This window comes from Podarcis liolepis (assembly GCF_965112155.1).
Source record: "Podarcis liolepis genome assembly, chromosome: 2".
Lineage (NCBI taxonomy): Eukaryota > Metazoa > Chordata > Lepidosauria > Squamata > Lacertidae > Podarcis > Podarcis liolepis.
Window position 1 is genome coordinate 126,559,648 of NC_139555.1, and position 21,616 is coordinate 126,581,263.

At 44.7% G+C, this 21,616-nt stretch overlaps 1 protein-coding gene across 1 annotated transcript in view; it reads right to left on the reverse strand.

Annotated features, from left to right (window-relative positions):
* The window catches only part of LOC310701389 (uncharacterized protein), a 171,060-nt gene that overhangs the window by 65,403 nt on the left and 84,041 nt on the right, over positions 1–21,616 (reverse strand). The window lies entirely within an intron of this gene.

Genomic DNA, 21,616 nt, shown 5'->3' on the forward strand with positions numbered 1-21,616 from the left:
TTAACGCAGAGAGACAGAAGGCAGAGTTTGGCAGAGGGGCGGGGCAGGAGTGCCGCCAGGGCAAGACTTGGGGGCAGAAGGCCAGGGCCCCAGTCGGCAGAAGGAGCAGGAGGCCCCTCAAGGCTGCAGGGCTGACTCTCCACATCTGGAAGCGGCTGAAGGAACACATGCTACCAGTAAGCGGGGTAAGAGTCGGAGTCTAGCATTGCCAAGAGACCCCAAGTGGGCAAAAGGGGCCCCTGAGCAGTGATCCTTCAGTATGGCAACATTCCTCAAATCTGGGATAAGTCTGGTCTGGTGCAAGTGAACAGGGGCCTCCACAGCAGGAGGGCTGATCCCCAAAAGTCAGAAGTTGGAGAAGGGCTGATCCAGAGGGAAAGAGCTAGGGAGAAAGTGGGGAGCGGGTGGCCTGATCTTTGCAGGCTGTCTTCCTCCTCTGTCCTCCCTCTTGCCTATCAAAGGCTCCTTCTCCCCTTCAGCAGCCCAGGACACAGTCAGAGACCCACAAGTGCTGCACTCTAAGGGGTTGGGCAAGAGCAACGCGTTTCCTGCCCAGCAACCGATGACCAGGCAGCATCTTGAGCTGTGATTGGCTCCCATCAAGCCTCCCCTCCAGGAAAGTCCCCAGAAGGACAACACTATAGACCCCCCCCCCAAGCAGCAACAACAGCAACTCTGCTTTACCCCTCCCCCAACCCTGTTTTATGCATCAAGGCAGAAGTGGAGATTGTGACATTTGGGTTCACTCAAAACAGGAACTTTTTAAACAAGTCATTGGTTTGAGCAGCTCTTACTTTAAGAATTACCGGGGGGGGGGGGGGAGAGAGTTAGAAGGCTGTCTTCTCCCCACTGTCAATAATCATCTCATGTAAAATGTGAAATTCAACACTCTAATCCAATACTCTGATTTCTATTTTTGCGCTTAAATGCAGAACTGCAAATAGCAGACTCTTCATGTTAATCACCGTATTTTTCGCTCCATAAGACGCACCTTTTCCCTCCTAAAAAGTAAAGGGAAATGTGTGTGCGTCTTATGGAGCAAATGCAGGGGGGAGGCAGGCAGGAAAAGCCCCCAAGAGCCGCACACGAGCTCTGCGCGGCTCTTGCGGTCTTTTCCCCAGGAGGGAGAAGGGACTGATGCGGCCAGTCAGTCCCTTCTCCCTCCTCGTAGAAAAGCCCGCAGGAGCTGTGCACCCTTTAAGGATTTTGCGAGAGGTGGGGGGTATTGCCATAGCCGCGTGCAGCCCCTCCGGCCATGAGAGGCTGCGCACAGCTATGGAAGAAGGCAAGACAGCAAGCGCATGGATCCCGCTCGCTGTCTTGGCTTCTTTGCTCTTTGGGGCTGGGGGTGGAAATAGGATTTTTTTTCTTGATTTCCCCCTCTAAAAACTAGGTGTGTCTTATGGTCCGATGCGCCTTATGGAGCGAAAAATACGGTACCAACAATGTTTGCAAGCTGTGAGCTTGTGACAGCCTCTGCATTTTGCATTCTGCTTCAAAGAGGGAGGAGGCAATTTTCCCCCAGCACTCTGCCCCTCCCCAGCTATAGTGGGAATTCTCTGCATCCTGTTTTTCTGAGGGGAAAAAATGCTTCAAAAAAGGACCAATCAAATAGGGTGTAAGCATGGGCATAGCCTGGGGGGGGGGTTGGACATTTGCCCCCAATCAATAAAAATCAAATACAATACAAAGCAAACTGAGGTTCTGCCCCCTAACAAAAGACCTGACCCCCAGAAAAATAATCATGGCTACGCCCACGGTTGCAGGTTATCTGTACATGAGCTTCCAATCCAATAACTGGATTTGCACATTGGCCCAGTTCCTGGTGGTGGCACAAAAGAGCAGCAACACCTGAGGGCAAAGGCTCAGTTTAAGAGTGGAGGAGTCACTTCCACAGAGAAGGACCTTGGCTGGAGAGAGAGAGAGAGAGAGAGAGAGAGAGAGAGAGAGAGAGAGAGGGAAACTCTGGGTCAAAATCTCTTCGGAATACAAGATGTTCAGGGATGGGCTGCCAGGGGACAAATTGGGTGTGAGAAATGTGGGTTTCATAGAATCATAGAGTTGGAAGAGACCACAAGGGCCATCGAGTCCAACCCCCTGCCAAGCAGGAAACACCATCAGAGCACTCCTGACATATGGTTGTCAAGCCTCTGCTTAAAGACCTCCAAAGCAGGAGACTCCACCACACTCCTTGGCAGCAAATTCCACTGTCAAACAGCTCTTACTGTCAGGAAGTTCTTCCTAATGTTTAGGTGGAATCTTCTTTCTTGTAGTTTGGATCCATTGCTCTGTGTCCGCTTCTCTGGAGCAGTAGAAAACAACGTTTCTCCCTCCTCTATGTGACATCCTTTTATATATTTGAACATGGCTATCATATCACCCCTTAACCTCCTCTTCTCCAGGCTAAACATGCCCAGCTCCCTTAGCCGTTCCTCATAAGGCATCGTTTCCAGGCCTTTGACCATTTTGGTTGCCCTCCTCTGGACACGTTCCAGTTTGTCAGTGTCCTTCTTGAATTGTGGTGCCCAGAACTGGACACAGTACTCCAGGTGAGGTCTGACCAGAGCAGAATACAGTGGCACTATTACTTCCCTTGATCTAGATGCTATACTCCTATTGATGCAGCCCAGAATTGCATTGGCTTTTTTAGCTGCCGCGTCACACTGTTGGCTCATGTCAAGTTTGTGGTCAGCCAAGACTCCTAGATCCTTTTCACATGTACTGCTCTCAAGCCAGGTGTCACCCATCTTGTATTTGTGCCTCTCATTTTTTTTGCCCAAGTGCAATACTTTACATTTCTCCCTGTTAAAGTTCATCTTGTTTGTTTTGGCCCAGTTCTCTAATCTGTCAAGGTCGTTTTGAAGTGTGATCCTGTCCTCTGGGGTGTTAGCCACCCCTCCCAGTTTGGTGTCATCTGCAAATTTGATCAGGATGCCCTTGAGTCCATCATCCAAGTCGTTGATAAAGATGTTGAATAAGACTGGGCCCAAGACAGAACCCTGTGGCACCCCACTAGTCACTCTTCTCCAGGATGAAGAGGAACCATTGATGAGCACCCTTTGGGTTCGGTCAGTCAGCCAGTTACAAATCCACTGAGTGGTAGCATAGTCAAGACCGCATTTTACCAGCTTCTTTACAAGAATATCATGGGGCACCTTGTCAAATGCCTTGCTGAAATCAAGGTAGGCTACATCCACTGCGTTCCCTTCATCTACCAGGCTTGTAATTCTGTCAAAAAATGAGATCAGGTTAGTCTGACATGACTTATTTTTCAGAAATCCATGCTGACTATTGGTGATCACAGCATTCCTTTCTAGGTCTCACAGACTGTTTGCTTAATGATCTGCTCCAGAATCTTCCCTGGTATTGATGTCAGACTGACTGGGCGGTAATTATTTGGGTCCTCTCTTTTCCCCTTTTTGAAAATAGGGACAACGTTTGCCCCCCTCCAGTCTGCCGGGACTTCGCCTGTTCTCCAGGAATTCTCAAAGATGACTGCCAGTGGTTCTGAGATCACATCTGCCAGTTCTTTTAATACTCTTGGATGCAGTTCATCTGGCCCTGGAGACTTGAATACATCTAAACTAGCCAAGTATTCTTGTACTATCTCCTTAGTTATTCTGGGCTGTGTTTCATTTGCTGAATCATTTGCTCCAAATTCTTCAGGTCGGGCATTGTTTTCTTTATCGGAGAAGACTGAGGCAAAGAAGGCATTGAGGAGTTCAGCCCTTTCTGTGTCCCCTGTTTGCATTTCACCATCTTCTCCTCTGAGTGACCCCACTGTTTCTTTGTTCTTCCTTTTGCTAAGAACATACCCATAAAAGCCTTTTTTGTTGCTTTTAACCTCTCTAGCAAGCCTGAGTTCATTCTGTGCTTTAGCTTTTCTGACTTTGTGTCTACACGTACTGGCTATTTGTTTGAATTCCTCTTTGGTGGTTTCCCTCCTTTTCCATTTTTTGTACACATCCTTTTTTAATCTTAACTCAGTTAAAAGTTCTTTAGATAGCCACCCTGGCTTCTTTAGGCACCTTCCATGTTTCCGTCTCATTGGTATTGCCTGACGTTGTGCTTTTACTATCTCCCTCTTAACAAACTCCCAGCCATCATGAACTCCCTTTCCTTTTAGTATTACTGTCCATGGGATCTCACCCAGCACTTCCCTAAGTTTTATGAAGTCGGCTTTCTTAAAGTCAAGAAATTGAGTCCTAGTATGCTTGGCTGCTCCTTTCCGCTGTATAGTAAACTTCAGAAGAGCATGATCACTCGCGCCTAATGATCCTTCCACTTCTACCCCACTAACCAGGTCATCAACATTGGTTAGGACCAGATCTAAAATGGCTGTTCCTCTTGTTGCTTCTCCCACTTTCTGGACAATGAAGTTGTCTGCAAGGCCAGTGAGGAATCTGTTTGACCTTATGTTCTTGGCTGAGTTTGACATCCAACAAATATCCGGGTAATTGAAGTCCCCCATTACTACTATCTCCCTTCCTTTTGCATACTTGGCCATCTGTTCCAGGAAGGCATCATCTACGTCCTCCGTTTGGCTTGGGGATCTATAGTAAACTCCCACAATGAGTTACAGATAGGTAGCCGTGTTGGTCTGCCATAGTCAAAATAAAAAAATTCCTTCCAGTAGCACCTTAAAGACAAACTAAGTTAGTTCTTGGTATGAGCTTTCATGTGCATGCACACTTCTGAAGAAGTGTATCTGAAGAATACACTTCTTCAGAAGTGTATCTGAAGAAGTGTATCTGAAGAAGTGTGCATGCACACGAAAGCTCATACCAAGAACTAACTTAGTTGGTCTTTAAGGTGCTACTGGAAGAAATTTTTTTATTCCCACAATGAGGTCACTGTTATTCTTCTCTCCCTTAATTTTGACCCAAATGCTCTCACTTTGGCTTTGAGGTTCTAAATCTTGGATCTCTTCACAGGTATACACATCCCTGACATATAACGCCACTCCTCCTCCTTTCTTGTCTGGTCTGTTTCTTTGAAATAGATTGTATCCCCCCATTATTACATTCCAATTGTGGAACTTATCCCACCAGGTTTCAGTGATGCCTATTATGTCATATTTAGTTTGCTGTACCAAGAGCTCAAGCTCATCTTGTTTATTTCCCATGCTTTGCGCATTAGTGTACAGACATTGAAGTCCATTAATCATTCCCCCGTGTCTCTTATTTAAGGATTTTTTCCTCCCACCACTAGGTCTGCGTGCTGTTTGCTCCATTTGGTCTATGATATTTGGATGATCATCTTCATCAATTGATAGACTCCTACCTTCAGGAGCACTGTCTCCCTCCCCCACATTAGTCAGTTTAAAGCCCTCCTGATGAGGTTTCTGAGATTTTTGGCAAAAACATTTCTCCCAACCATTGTGAGGTGCAGCCCATCGCTTGCCAGAAGTCCATCTTCAAGAAACTGCAGTCCGTGATCTAAAAATCCAAACCGTTCCTGTTTACACCATTTGCGAAGCCAGCTGTTCACTTCCACTATTTTTCCCTCTCTTCCTGGGCCACGTCGTTCAACTGGGAGGACAGATGAGATGACAATTTGTGCATTTAGTTGCTTCAATTTCCTGCCGAGAGCCTCATAGTCTCTTTTGATCTTCTGGAGGCTATTGCTTGCAGTGTCATTGGTTCCCACATGAACCAAGAGGAAGGGGTATTTGTCAGTGGGTTTTATGATTCCTTGCAGTCGTTCAGTTACATCTTGGATCTTAGCCCCGGGGAGACAGCACACTTCCCGAGACATCTTGTCAGGCCCACAGATCACTGGTTCTGTTCCCCTCAGTAGGGAATCCCCTATCACCACTACACGCCTCCTCTTAGGTTTGGTCAGGGTTCTTCCATGAGCTGTCCGTTCCACGGTCGCCTGCACATTCCCTGAGGACTGACTTTGCTGCTCGTCTTCATATACCTGATCGACTGTACTGAGGGAGCTGCTCGTCTTCATATACCTGATCGACTTTGCTGCTCGTCTTCATATACCTGATCGACTGTAATGAGGCACAGGGGAGACTGTAGTGTCTTTATGATATATGGTTTATTTACACACACACATATATATACAACCTGAGCATGCGATGGAGGAGTTAATAGCATTAACAAAAAAGGGTTTTGTTTCTCCCGTAGCTGGAGCCTTGGATTCAAACAGCAATCAAAACTTGATCTTTCTCTCAAGCTCGCTGCTTTCCCCTTTGGCTCAGATCACTGCAACTCAACTCTAAACTCTGGCTTTTGTCCTTCTCACTCTCTGCAAGTTGAGGGAGCGGGGAGGGTACCACCCACTTTCCATCTCACAGAGAGCTCCTTTCCTTTGTTCCCTCATTGGCCCATCACACAGGTGATCATCTCATTCAGAAGCTAGCCTGGCTTACAGTTTAACACTTGCTGGATCCAGCTATTAGAAGGGTCTAACATGCCCAACACATAGCACCCCACAAGGCACACACAAAAAATAGTGGCAAAATAGGGAGAGGATGGAGTGCTGGTCAAATCTCGGAAGCTGGAAGGTATAAGATTGCACAGCAGGCTGGGCCTTGTCTGTTGGCCACCGTAATGTCCCTGAACAAGCCTTGGCACCAGAAAGGAAGCTTCTCAAAACCTCCACTCTCAGGTATCATTTAACATCTGGAGACTTACAGGTCGGGAGGAAGAGCTGAACAACTGTTTTTCAACTAACATTGTTTCTTTCTTCTTTTTTTAATGATGCGCACAAAAAATAGGGGCAAAATAGCGAGAAGAGGGAAAACACCAGATACAGATTCCATAAAAGAGCGAATACTTCCCTGGGCTGTATGGGACATGTTCTAAATCTAGACCACTGGTCTTCAGTGGGTGGGTTGGAACCCATACTAGTGGATTATGGCCTGATCCAAGGTTAGCCACATTAGGAGCACAAGCACAATGACAAAGAAGTTGAGGGAGTTGTGCATGTTTAACCTGGAGAAGAGGAGACTGAGAGCAGATATGAAAGCCATCTTCAACCATCTGAATGGCTGTCCCATGGAAGATGGAGCAAGTTTGTTTTCTCCTGCTCTTGAGGGTAGGACCTGAACCAATGGATCCAAACCTCAATCAAATGGCGCTGGAACAGATTCCTTAGGAAGGTGGTGGCCTCTCCTTCCTTGGAGGTTTTTAAGCAAATGTTGGATTGCCATCTGCCAGGGATTTTTTTGTTGGAATTCAAGGGGTTGGGCTAGTCACTTAGACAATCATTATGGTCCCTTCCAAGTCTATGATTTTATGAGTAGCCAAAATAAAATCTTGTGACTTGGAGGGAAAGCATTCATAGAAATACCCCCCTCTACTTTGAATAAGGGATGCGGGTGGCGCTGTGGGTTAAACAACAGAGCCTAGGACTTGCTGATCAGAAGGTTGGTGGTTCGAATCCCCTCGACGGGGTGAGCTCCCGTTGCTCGGTCCCAGCTCCTGCCAACCTAGCAGTTCGAAAGCACGTAAAGGGCAAGTAGATAAATAGGTACCGCTCCAGCGGGAAGGTAAATGGCATTTCCGTGCACTGCTCTGGTTCGCCAGAAGCGGCTTAGTCATGCTGGCCACATGACCCGGAAGCTGTACACCGGCTCCCTCGGCCAATAAAGCGAGATGAGCGCCACAACCCAAGTCGGCCACGACCGGACCTAATGGTCAGGGGTCCCTTTACCTTTACCTTTATTTTGAATAAAAGGGCCAGTCCCCCATTCCTCCAGTAGGGCCTGTCCCCCCCCCCCCCGTTATGCTTGCCTTCAGCTCTAGCATTCCCAAAGGCTTCCTTCCTCAGTGATTAGGAGCATCATAGGAACAATCTGGGTGCTCTGTGCAGGGTCAGAACATTGGTCCATTAGCCCAGTACTATTGGTGACAGTGGAAAAGCACTGAGGACATTTACCTGTCTTGGAAACTCAGAAGAGCTGGACGGATGGATCAAGACAAAGGCTGATTTAATCCAGCAGGTCTCCTCTCTCAATGCTTTCCCATATTTGTGAGGTGGATGTGTCACTTCAAAAAAGCCAAGCTAGTCAGGAAGCTATACCAAATCAAAATATTGATATTGATGATGATGATGATGATGATGATAATAATAATAATAATAATAATTTATTTATACCACGCCCATCTGGCTGAGTTTCCCCACCCACTCTGGGCAGCTTCCAATCAAGTGTTAAAAACAATACAGCATACAGCATTAAATATTAAAAACTTCCCTAAACAGGGCTGCCTTCAGATCCAACCAACTCAGTGCTGTCTGCACTGACTGGCAGTGACTCTCCAGGGTTAATAATAATAATAATAATAATTTATTATTTATACCCCGCCCATCTGGCTGGGTTTCCCCAGCCACTCTGGATGGCTCCCAACAGAATATTAAAAACAAGATAAAACATCAAACATTAAAAACTTCCCTGTCGTCTTCTAAAAGTCAGATAATTGTTTATTTTCTTAGCATCTGATGGGAGGGCGTTCCACAGGGCGGGAGCCACCACCGAGAAGGCCCTCTGTCTGGTTCCCTGTAACCTCACTTCTCACAGGGAGGGAACCGCCAGAAGGGCCTCAAAGGTGGACCTCAGTGTCCAGGTAGAATGATGGGGGTGGAGACGCTCCTTCAGGTCTTCAGAGACAAGGCTGTTTAGGGCTTTAAAGGTCAGCACCAACACTTTGAATTGTGCCTGGAAATGTACTGGGACCCAGTGTAGGTCTTTCAAACCCAGGGATTCCTCCACCTGGAATTGCCATCAGGGAATGGACCTGGGACCTTCTGAATGCCAAGCAGATGTTCTGCACCTGCAATCCTTTGTGCTAATCCTTTCTGCTTGGGTTCGGTTGGGGGGTCCTTCCCTGTGGGAAGCAGAAATGGCTCCTCTGTGAGGAGGTTTTGCTGTGCTCACAGTTGACCTCAGCCTCCTGGATCGTGGCCAGCTTCCCTCTTTCATTTCCCTGAATGCTGAGCTGTGCTTGAGGCATGGGGAAGCGTCCCCTTGGCTGCCAGCGGGGGCTGAAGGAAGGAGGGGGTGGGGGACACACTCTCTGTGCCTAGAGGTCCTGTTTCTGTTGTCAGGGACTGTGACCAGTGGAGGGGAGGGGGGGAGGGGAAGGATGAGAAGTTTCTCCCCTTGCCAAGATAGAAGCTTAAGAGAGTCTCCTGTCCAGAGCCCCTCTTTGCACCCACACACCCCTCTGTCTGTTTACCCAACAAGAGTCCTCCTTCCCTGCCTCAGGCAGGGTCTGCACGTAGATGAAAATTACATTGGCACTCCCTGCAGTGAGAAAGCTAGCATATCAGGGAGAAATGCACGCCAATCTGTTGCCAGGACACTTTTTTCTTCTCCTTCACATGGGGGGGGGGGGCATTAAAAATGTGATGCAGCAGCTGCACTGTTCTCCCATTTCAGGTCTCTGCCTCCTCATCTTCCACCTCATCCATCACTGTGGATGCCAGGGGAGTGGAGTGGGAATTCAGTTTGGAAACTCAAGGGGACTCAGTGGGAAACTGGGGTATGTGACAAACGGTCCAAAGCACAGATTGAGAAGGGTCTCAGCCCCCAAGATGTGTATGAGGAGAGAGAGGGAGTTGTCCTGCTTTTTATTCTGGCTGGGGGGGACTCCATTGCTCTGAAGTGCAGGAATGTTAATTCAAGAGGACCCCTTTTTAAAAATTCCCAGACCCTACTAGTTTCTTGCTATTATCAAAACCTTGTGGTTGATGTCTGTCTTTGGAGACAACGGAGGGCACCTTCGCAGGTGAAGTCAAACCCTTGGGGAGTTAATAATATTAATAGTAGTAATAACAATAAGAATAAATTTTATTTATACCCCGCCCTCCCTGGCCAGAGCTGGGCTCAGGGCGGCTAACACCAATAAAATTTCAGTAAAAACATAATAAGGAAAAAAGAAAAAGAAAAAAACAATTTAAAATACAGGTTAAAATGCAATTTAAAATGCAGCCTCATTTTAAGAAATGATGAACAGCCAGCCTTAGCCTGGTCCTGCTAGCTAGGGATCATGGGAGTTGTAGTCCCAAAACATCTGGAGGGCCAAGGCTGAGGAAGCCTGCTATAGCACGATCCACATGATCAAAAGTTGAGCACGATATTGCCATTCTGTGTTTAAGAGATAAACAACTGACATTTGTTGGAAGCCGCCCAGAGTGGCTGAGGAGACCCAGCCAGATGGGCAGACAGGGTACAAATAATAATTTGTTGTTGTTGTTGTTGTTGTTGTTGTTGTTGTTGTTATTCCAGTGCCATAATCTGGCATTCTCACCTCGTCCTGATGCCCCGGTTGCTAACAAACACACTCAGAATCCCCATCTCCCTCCGAGGCCTCTGGATGTGGTCTGAAGGAGGCACATAAGCACATATACGGAGAGCCCTAAACCTGGATCAGGCCAAAGGCGGATTCCCCACCCCACCCCTCAAGTCCAGCATAGTCTATTTTCACAATGGCTGTTCAGGTGCCCCAAATTGGAAGACACCTGTTAGCAGGAGGAGCTGTGCAGAACAGCAGCATCAACTCTCCCCACTTGAAACTCCCAGGAAGTGGTATTCTTAAGAGGCGTTTATTGCCTCAGACAGTGGTGGGGTAAGGAGGGGTAGAAATGTAATATAAATGTGGAAAAGAATAGAAATTTTATTTATTCATTCATTCAATTTATAGACCACCCTTTCAAGATCCCGGGTGGGGAAACAAGTCATGACATACACGGTGTAGTAGGAATGTATGTGGAAAGGAAAACATGTGCCAATAAAGGCTGATCACCGAAGAATTGATGCTTTTGAATTATGGTGCTGGAGGAGACTCTTGAGAATCCCATGGACTGCAAGAAGATCAAATCGATCCATTCTGAAGGAAATCAGCCCTGAGTGCTCACTGGAAGGGCAGATCCTGAAGCTGAGCCTGCAATATTTTGGCCACCTAATGTGAAGAGAACACTCCCTGGAAAAGACCCTGATGCTGGGAAGATGGAGGGCACAAGGAGAAGGGGAGGATGAGATGGTGGGACAGTGTTCTCCAAGCTACCAGCATGAGTTTGACCAAACTGCGGGAGGCAGTGGAAGACAGGAGTGCCTGGCGTGCTCTGGTCCAGGGGCTCACGAAGAGTCGGACATGACTGACAGGCACCCCGAGGCACTGGGCACCACAATTAGTTGTCTGTTCTTTTCACCTATGTGGTTGGACCGACCAGCCTAGGATTCAGGAAGCTAAACTGCATATTTTTTTTTCTTTTTTATGTACCACAGAAATAAATAAGGCATCTGACCCAACTGCAAAACTGTGTGAACCTATAATTAATTATATGAAAGCAATAGGAGGCCTAATTTGATTTACGCAGTTGCTGTGGTCTGCTGTGGCTGTTAGAGCTCTCAACCAGCTGCCGTAAGTGTGTGGGCAGTGGCAGTGGGGGGTGGAGGTGGGGCACCCACAGCAATAATTTTGTGGGACCCCAGGACCCCCTGGAAATGGCGCCAATGCTTGCTGGACCTGATTCAATTTGTTACGGAAAAATCTGGGTGCAGTGTTACTCTGCCACCCAGCTCATCGGACTAAGTCCGTGGGTCCCTGCGGAAGAAAATGAGCTCAGCCGGACGCAGGAGCAAACTGCAGAAGATCCAAGTTTATTGCGCAACAGGTTCAAGGCGAGATTGAACCCAGAGAAAGGGGTGACATGAACTTTTGAAATTTCCCTCCATATCCCAGAATACAGTGCATGAAACGTCACGAATACATTATGGGAAGGTTGGGTTTCACAAGTTACATCATGAATATACTTTACACGTCATGAATACATTATGAAAAGGTGGGATTACATTAATTAGCATTTTCGGATGAGGGAGGGGGGATATGCGGAGCGGGAAATATACATAGATACACATTTATTGAGTACCGGTGGTGGCAAGACAATGGGTCAGAGATATGCATCGTCTGCCACCTAATATTGCCTAGAGGGAAGGTTTGGCAAATTAAGAAGTTCCTGCGTACGTGACCTGCCGCTTCGGGGATTATGGAAGTAGGGATAGCATTATGGAGTCCACGGGGAACTGAGTTGAATGACACTGAGAGCGAAGAAATTGGAGTTACGGTTGATTTTATATCAATTTTTAAAGATTTCAATGATTTCAAACCCATTCTGTACTATAGGGCAAAAGCAGAAACAGAATGGATACATTGTAACAGGAGGTCTGTGATTGGCTAAAGCGGGGCCATAGGAATAAGCGGGGCCTCGGATGTTCCTAGAAGGAAGGGGGAAAGGAGCCCCCCCCCTTCCGTTCCGTATCAGTCCCCCATTCGGAGATAGATTTGCATTAAAGTTCTGTAAGAACTTGCAAATCTTTTCTCCGCACCCTAAATCTCGGTGAATGGGATGTGTGGCTTTATGCAAACCTGAAAGGGACTTGCAAGCCATGCCTCTTACGGTCATTTGCAAGTATAGCAGTGCAGGTAGCTGCATATAGGGTATTATATAAAGAACACCTCTTGTATTTTGTTGCTAAATTAGTTGTGGCATTCTCAATAGTGTTTTATGCTTTACACCTAGCAGGAAAAATGCAGTTGGCTTCCCCCCCGCCATTTGTGTGTTCTCAGGTGTCAAGGTAGCTCTTCTGTGGTCTCACACTGACATAGTGCTACAGCAACACATCCTGTCTGTTGAATCCCCTCAGGGCTTTCATTTAACCATGTCGCCTGGCATTCACCATAGCTGGCACAGGTTTGGGCATCTCGTGAGGGAGAGGTCTTCGCCTTGGCCTTTAGCTATGGGATTCTATTATAGGCTGTGGTTTTGCACGCATGGGGGTTGCTCACTTGCACTTAAAGGACCAAAAGGCTAATTGCAGCCTGGATACACTTGCCCAATTCAAACTGAGTCCAATTTGAATTTATCTTGCCCCATGGTTCTCAACTCTTCAAACCAATCTGTTAAAAGAAAACCATTCTTAACAAGGGCAGTTGTCCAAATAAGTCAATTTAACTCTATAAGGGATCATTCCTGCTAAACCAAAGCATACGCACCTTCATGTACCTGGTGTTTTATGGATCCAGAAGCTTGTCCTTGGCAAAACGAGGTTTAACACATTTTAAAATGGATAGGGAAAGTTGGCGGTGGAACAATTAAATGTGGTTACAAGTTGATCTAAACATTGGACTACACAATAGTGTGAGCTATCAGAAAGTATAAAATGCATGAGAATTGGTGTGCAAGCAATAAGACATTAAACATAAAAATAATTACACAGAAAATAGCCCCCCCCCCCTTGTGGGAATAACACACTGTCAGACACATTTCAACATTCCTACATAATAACACTTAAAACAAAACAAACTAATTAAATATCAGTTGCATATCTTGACACAATTGTGATCTTTTACGCATGTATCTTTTGAATCCTGGAGCACAGAGGCTTGAGGTTCAAGTGAAAAGATGTCCTTGCAAGTCAACTCCACCCCCCTTTGTCAGGCCCACTCCCCTGGCAGTCTATATCCTTTGAAAGAGATAGCTGTGGGCACTTGAAAACTCTGGTGTCTTGTGATGACGGAAGAACTGAGTTGAGGGGTTGTTGCTGCTTTTCATCATTGCACATCTGTATAGGTGATATCCTGTAAGGGGCAGGGTTTTGGGGCTTAAAGACAGTTAGAAAAGGGAGGGGGCAAAAGGCAAAAAGGATGTCCTTCGGTTTCTGTTGGAAGCTGCAAATAATAAAAATCTTAGCGAATTAAGCGTTTCATTCATTCCAATATTATTATCACATTTTCCTATAACTACTGTTATTATCTGCCAAGTTCATTTGCTTTCCTTCACTTTGGAGAGAAAGAGAACTGTAAAAAATACAAAGGTTAAAAAATACAAAAGAAAGCAAAAAATTAGATTACCAGTTAGATGAAAACAAACTTGACACAAAGACATCAGATTTAGAAAAGAATTATTATTAAATATATTATCAAAACCACGCAGATTACTACTAGACTGAAAAAAATGGGAAAACCATGGGGAAAAAACTTTAAATTCACCATGTGCTATTTGATAAAAGAACTTCATGAAACTGACTTTCAACATGTGATGAACATGTCCCCAAAGTAAAACACACACACACAAAATGACCTATGAGGAACCAAATAAATAAATGCTAAAACACACAATTAATAAGTAACCTGAAGTAATCTGTTTTGGCATTCTAACATCGCAAATGAAAATAAAATAGTGTTTCTTGATGTGACAACATCAACTGTAATGTTAATACTGGGAAATGAGTTAATACCAAGAAAATGAATGGCAATTTAAAGTTGTGCAGGTACCTTGCACTAGCCAAAATGACAGAATAAGAAATGCTCAGGCAAAAAGGTAAACAAATACCATTCCACAAACAATGTTTGGTTGTGGAAGTCACTAATATAGCATGGATTCAGACTTGTTTCACAGAACAGAAAGAAAGTTGCTGTGGGAGGAAAAAGGGACAAACACTTTGTTACCGGGGTTCACATATCCTGTTAAAAGGGAAAATTATTTCATGTGAGAAGCTTGTCAGGAAATGCTGTTCCTAAAATTCCCATTGAGGGGGGGGGATGCTTTGATATTTACCTGTGAAAAGAATTTGGCATGTTAAGATTTGAAACCTGGAAGGCTCTTGGCTTTTGATGGGCTAGTTTTTTGTTTGTTTGTTTTTTTTAAAAGCCTTTTGTCTTACGTAGCCTCTGGAGCAAAGAAACATTTAGGGTGATTTCCCTCAATGGTTCAAAGTTTTTGCATTTGGATAAATTTCTCTCTGTAGTTGTCGAAGAAACCTCCTCTCCCCCTTACAGTTCCCCCCTTCCTCTCTCTCTCTTCTTTAGCTAATCTGGCCTCTGTGCATGTGCAGAGTTCATGTCTCAGCAAACGTTTTATACTATTGAAATGTTGCATCCTTTGGCTAAATTACCATCCTTTGGCTAAATTACCATTTGAATAAGGGAAAGGAAGGGTAAGGAGTAGATTTTGAAAACAGGGTTTGATTTTAAACAAAAAAGAGAAACTCAGCAATTTAGGTATTCACCAAAGCTAGCAATTTCAGCCCAAGCAAACTGAGACTGCTTCCTTTATGTACAGGAAAGGGCTAATATCCCTCTGGCCATTCGCGGAACAATCAATCGCTCTCTTATTTATGAGTAAAAATGGCCAGAGTTAGAATTCATAGGATTTTATTTTTATTTTTTTTTTAACTTCTCAGCCATTTCAGCCTTACCATTTGCAGACAAAAAAATATTATTATTATTATTAATATTATTATTATTTCCTGCCCTTTATTTACAGGAATGGTCAAGGCTAATTCTACTTGATTATTCATTTGTATGTGCTTAAACTTTGAGTAGACTTTTAAGTCTGATTTTTAAATAGTAGACAAAATGATAAACACTGTAATCACTCAAATGCTTGGTATTACCAGTTGGGCTTCACCTCTCACCTTTTAAAACTAAAGAGCAAAGCTAGGCTGAATTTCAACTCCATTACCACACCAGAATTTAAGAATTACCCTCCAATGCTTGCAGACACATGGTCTTCCACACAGCCACAAATTGGGAGAGTTGAAAGGGACCCTGGGGTCATCTAGTCCAACCCTCCAAAATATAGGGTTCACAGCAAGATTTCACAGCAAGATTTGTACTACCAAAGAGGCATACACATTTAAGTACAGATTTACAGCTGGGAAAGGAAACATCTATACTCCTGAGAGGATCTCTTATAAAGCACAGGTAAAGCAGCCCTAGATTTGATTTTTTTTTTTTTAAAGGGAATACACAAGTGTTGCCCCCTCCCCTCTTTGCAGTTTCCTTTAAAGGAAGCTTACTCGGGAGTAAATTTACCTAGCACAGAAGTAAGAAGGGAGAAACCAACTGAAAGAGGCAGAGTGAAACAAGGGGGAGGGGGGGGCATTTTCTAACAAAAGAGGCCATGAAGTCTTATAGAGACTGATATCAGGAGCCTTACAATAACTCTTCTGTCCAACCAAATCAAAGTTAAAACTGGACTCAAATATTTTTTCTTAGAATGAACACCATACTTTTATAGGCATACGCTTAATGAAATACATACACTGCATTTTAGCTTGAGCGAGCAGTTGTGCTCAACTAGGCTTTTGCAGCAGAAACATTAGGTTATCATCACCTTCCAAAATAAGACTGTAGACTCACAATCTCAAAAGTTGGGGCAAAGCAAGAGGTGGGGTAAACATTTGCACACTTCATTCTCATCTTGTCTTATTTAGGACTGCTAAGATCCAGCATGGCTTCCTTAGATTTAAATTTTGAAGCAAGCTTGCAGTTTAAACTATGCACACTTAAGAAAAGCAGTCTGCCAGAGACAGAAGGAACAGACAACACACATAACAGACAACATGTAAACATACATATTCTCATATATGTATTAACAGACAACACACATAACAGACAACATGTAACATATAAACAGATATATTCTCATCCTTTAGTTGGTTATTGCAAGGAGTTGGGCCACTACCTCTGGCTTCATTAAGTGAAATTAGTAGGAAGGTCCCACATGGTTTTATGAGCCTCCTTGCCTCTTCAAACACACCACCAGTTAATCAAACTGGTAGGGCTCATAACGCTTGGTCGACTGGGTACCCCTTTATAGATGCATGCGTTGCTGTTGTTGCTTTTTTTGCTTTTTCCTTTTTTTGGGGGGGTGTGTCTGGGATAGAGAAGGGGGAAAGAGAGGGGTTGATTAGGATTGGTATGTCTAGGGGTTTGGTATGCTTAGTACAGGGACGTATAGTAAAGAGGAGAAGGGGCTTCTAGTTGCCTGGCAACTTCCTTAGTGGGTTTTAGAGAGCTCTAGCTATCCGGTTCCTTGCGTTCCCTTTCCTATTTCCTTATTTCCTATTTCCTTATTTCCTATAACCTGGGGTCTCTTTCCACTCTGCCGGTCCTGCCCAATTCCTCATGGGCTATCCCTCCTGGCAACCTCCTACCTATCGTCACATCTCAGGAAAAGGGGCCCTACTGGACGCCCGCGCCATGCGGTGCCAGATCGGGTGATCCCTGGATAGAATTTCGAACTGAAAATCCCCCTTGCTTTTGGAAGCGGGCTCACGCACGATACACGTGTTACCGACCAGTGCGGCTGGGATTGAGATAGAAAGCAAGACCACTTCCTGCCCCCTAGCAAGGACGCTCGGGAAGTTCGGAAAGAGAACTCCAACCCCTTGCTTTCAACTGAGATGCCCGTTGCGGAGAGTCGGCTGTCTTTCCAAGCCGGGTCTCACCGTCTTACTTTCGGGCTCCCAATTGGTGCGGCTGGCTGGAGATTTTAAGGAAAAGAGATAGAGCTCAGAACCCCCCTTTCGGGTTGAGCAGCGGTCCACGGTCTCTCTCACTAACCGGACCAAGAGAAAGGCAAGAAGGAGCGATAGAGAGGAGGGCAGAGAATTCAGTTGCCAGGAGATTCCACCCCCTTCCCACCAGTGCACTGGATTTTCCTTTTTCCTTATACTCACGCGTCTTCTATGATGATCCCGGGATCGATGAATAAGCCGGCTGGATCCCTCTTTTGCTCCCCGGCTGAACTCCTAGGGCTTTCGATTACCGCCCAGAAGATGGCTGGGGGTCCAAAAGGATCTTCCCAGGCAAAATGGCCCGGAGCCGGCTGAAGATTTCGGGGCCCCCAGTCAGCAGCTCGGGAGAACCGCAAGCCCCACGTTGCGGCGCCAACTGTTACGGAAAAATCTGGGTGCAGTGTTACTCTGCCACCCAGCTCATCGGACTAAGTCCGTGGGTCCCTGCGGAAGAAAATGAGCTCAGCCGGACGCAGGAGCAAACTGCAGAAGGAACTTCCGGTCGGTGCCAGCGCTTAATGGCGGTCCTCTCTCCGAGCTCCGGAGAAGGACTGCTCCGCAAGTTCGGGTCTTACCCGCTACGGCGAGCGGGGGACCCCTAAAATCTCAGGCGCGGAAGCCTGAGAGCAAGGAGATTCGGTGGGCACCTTTGCGCCCCCCGGTACTGTGAAAGAGCCTTTTTAAAGGCTCCGGAGCGGCATCGGGAGTGAGCGCGGTGCTGAGAGTCGTTACCCAGCCTGCGGAGTGAAGCCGCGTCGCCATAAGCGGAGAGCGCCGATTTCTTCCTGAAAGGAAAATCTGGACTGGATTCCCGTGAGTAAGAGCAGAAAAAGAATCGGGACCCTTTAAACTTGAAAACTTGGCTGAAAACGGGAGGGAATAAAATAAGGAAGTCTGCCCCCCCCGGACTGCAGAAATTTAAAGCAACGAAAGATCTCGCTGCAGTTACAAGAAACTTAGTTGCGAACTGTCAACCCTGAGCTGTCAAAAGTATCTCCTTCCCCCTGATCGGAGGAGAAGGGGGGGGAAAAGACAATTTGGTGAAGATACTTTTAACTTAAAGGAAACAAAGCTTTCCACTGCCCTGATCCCTTGGTGACGATCTGCCAGGAATTAACACCGGGAAAATTGTCCTTTAAAATAGGTATGAAGTGGAAATAGATTAGACCTTAAATGGTGAACGAATTTTAAGACTTAACGGGACTTTGTTACAGATATTTTGATATTTGATTCTACCTGGAGAAAAAGTTTTAAAGAACTTTAATGGCGGATTTTTGATTCTTTACATCCGGCTTTCTGTTTCTTTGTCTCCTTCAATCTGGACACTATTAATTGCTCCCTCTGGAGGATCAAGAGGGAAAACTGCGAAGTAACTGGCTGACAGTGGAATTTTCCATTAGAAGCTTTTCCTGTGAGAACGGCCTTGGGATATGAGTGGCACGGCAGAGGAGATAAGAACCAGATCTAAGGCTAAAGTGACACAAAAGAAAAGAGGCTCAATCTCTGGCAGTACAGTGCCTGCGCCGGAAAGTGTGACAACAGCATCAATGGAATCTATGACACAGGCACTGCTTAAAATAAATCAATCCCTAGAGGCCTTAACAAAGCAATCTACAGAAAATTCAAAGAAATTGACAGAACTCACAGCAAGACTGGACTTGAATACCACATCAGTGGCAACTAATACAGAATCTATAAATAGGTTGATTCAGGAATCTACAGAAACTAAGAAAATCGCAGAGAGTGCAAGATCCATTGCTGAGGAGACACAGGGAAAATTTGCACCGATAGAGAAAAAGGTGAATGAGCATGAAGCGGCCCTCTCCTTACTGGAGCTACAACGGAAAGAACGGAATTTGAAATTAAGACAGGTGCCAGAGAATGAAAAGGACAACCTGAAGGAATTTCTCACAGAGGCAATTTTAGAAAATTGGCAAGGAGATCTCGAGGAGGATGAACTAGAGATAACAACTGCTTTCAGACTTGGTAGGAAGCAAAGTGTGAAGCCAAGGGATTGCCTGATTACCTTTAGAACCAAAGAGGAAAGAGACAAGATATTGGACCTTCACTATCAAAAAGCTTTGGTAATTGGAAACACTCAAGTCCAAATCTTTAAGGACATTCCCAAATATATCTTGGAAGTGAGGACTTTTTATAGAGACTTAGCCAATTTGTTGAGGAAGAACTTTATTCCTTTCAGGTGGGAATTTCCACAGGGGTTGTCCTTCAACTACAAAGGGAAGAAAAGAAGAATAAGATCAGTACAGGAAAAAGAAAACTTCTTGGAAAGGAATCTAGAGGACCTACAGAAAGGTACGGTGGGCCTAGTAAGAGGAGGACAAGAATCAACACCAGAAGGAGGAGGGCTAACAGACATTGCAAATCTATCATTTGGATTACCACAACCGCCAACTGAAGAGGAAGAAAAGCTTGGAGCAGTCGGAGGGTCAAATATCTAATAAACAAAATGTCGCTGCAACTTCTTAGTTGGAATTGCAATGGTTTGAACCATCCCAGGAAAAAACGACAAGTTTTTCATATTTTGAAAAGGGAACAATTGGACCTGATATGTCTACAAGAAACTCATATAACCAGAGCACACAGGAAACTGTTGGTGAACAAAAGATTAGGACAAGAATTTATATCTTCCGATAAAGTAAAAAAGAGAGGAGTAGTGATTTATGCAAAAGAAAAATTGGACCCAAAAATGAAATTTAAGGATGAAGAAGGAAGATATGTGGCAATTGAAGTACAGATTCAGGGAGAAAAGTATTTGATAATTGGAATATATGCACCTAATGATGGGAAGGCCGAATTCTTTAAGAAGTTGCATGAAACTCTACTGGACTACCTCGACTGCAAAATAATATTGATGGGGGACATGAACGGAGTGGTCTCCACAAACATGGACAAGGCACAAAGACAGGTAATTTCTAAAGAAGGAAGATTACCAAAAACTTTCTTTGAAATGACGGAAAACATGGACTTGATTGACATCTGGAGGACAAAGAACCCTCTGGAGAGAGAGGGAACCTTTTTTTCAGAATCTAAAATGACATGGACAAGAATCGACCAAATCTGGGTATCTAGCGTGATGGCTACGAAGATAAAGAAAGTAGAAATCTGCCCAAAAACCTGCTCCGACCACAATGCAGTAAAGATGGAAATGAAAATGACAACAACTGGATCCTTTAGATGGAGAATGAATGACTCCCTATTCAGAGACGAACAATTCTGCAAAAAGGCCCTAAAAACATTGAAAGACTACTTTGAGATAAACCTCAGAACAGAAGTGGAAAAAAGAACAATTTGGGACGCGAGTAAAGCCGTAATGCGAGGCTTCCTGATACAACAGAATTCAATTAAGAGGAAAAAGCAAAATGAAAGGAAAGAAAAAATCTTAGAGAAAATGAAGGAAGGAGAAAAGAAATTGAGATCTAATCCAAAGTCTCAAGAAATTTTGAGAGAAATAAAGTACCACCAGACGCAATATATGGAATTGACAAACCAAGAGATAGAATGGAAAATTAAACAAATGAGACAAAGGACTTTCGAGTCAGCAGATAAATGTGGGAAGCTTCTTGCATGGCAATTGAAAAAGAGGCAAAAATTGAATACAGTCACTTGTTTGGAGGTAGAGGGAAAGAATATCCATAAGCCAAATGAGATAAGTAATTGTTTCCAAAGCTTTTTTAGGAAGCTATATACACAAGGGCCAGTGAATGAACAAGAAATAGATGAATTTCTTAAAAATCATGGACTACCTAAAATTTCAGAACAAAGCAAATTGACTTTGAATGAGAAAATAACAGAACAAGAAATAGAGGAGGCCATTCAAAAAGCGCAATTGGGAAAGTCTCCAGGACCAGATGGTCTGACGGCCAGATACTATAAAGCTTTGAAAGAATGTTTAGTGCAACCATTGAAAGAAGTTTGCAATGAAATACTGGAGGGGAAAAAGGCACCTGAAACGTGGAAAGAGGCTTTTATTTCGCTTATACCAAAAACTGAGACTGAAAAGAACCAGGTTAAGAACTACCGCCCGATATCATTATTAAATGTGGATTACAAAATATTTGCAGATATTTTAGCAAAAAGATTGAAGAAAGTACTGATAGGTGAGATTCATAAGGACCAAGCTGGCTTTCTCCCGGGAAGACATATGTCTGACAACGTGAGAAACATAATAGACATTGTGGAATTGCTGGAAATAAATATCAACAGAAAGGCAGTTTTGATTTTTGTGGACGCGGAGAAAGCCTTTGACAATATTTGCTGGAGTTTTATGAAAAAGAA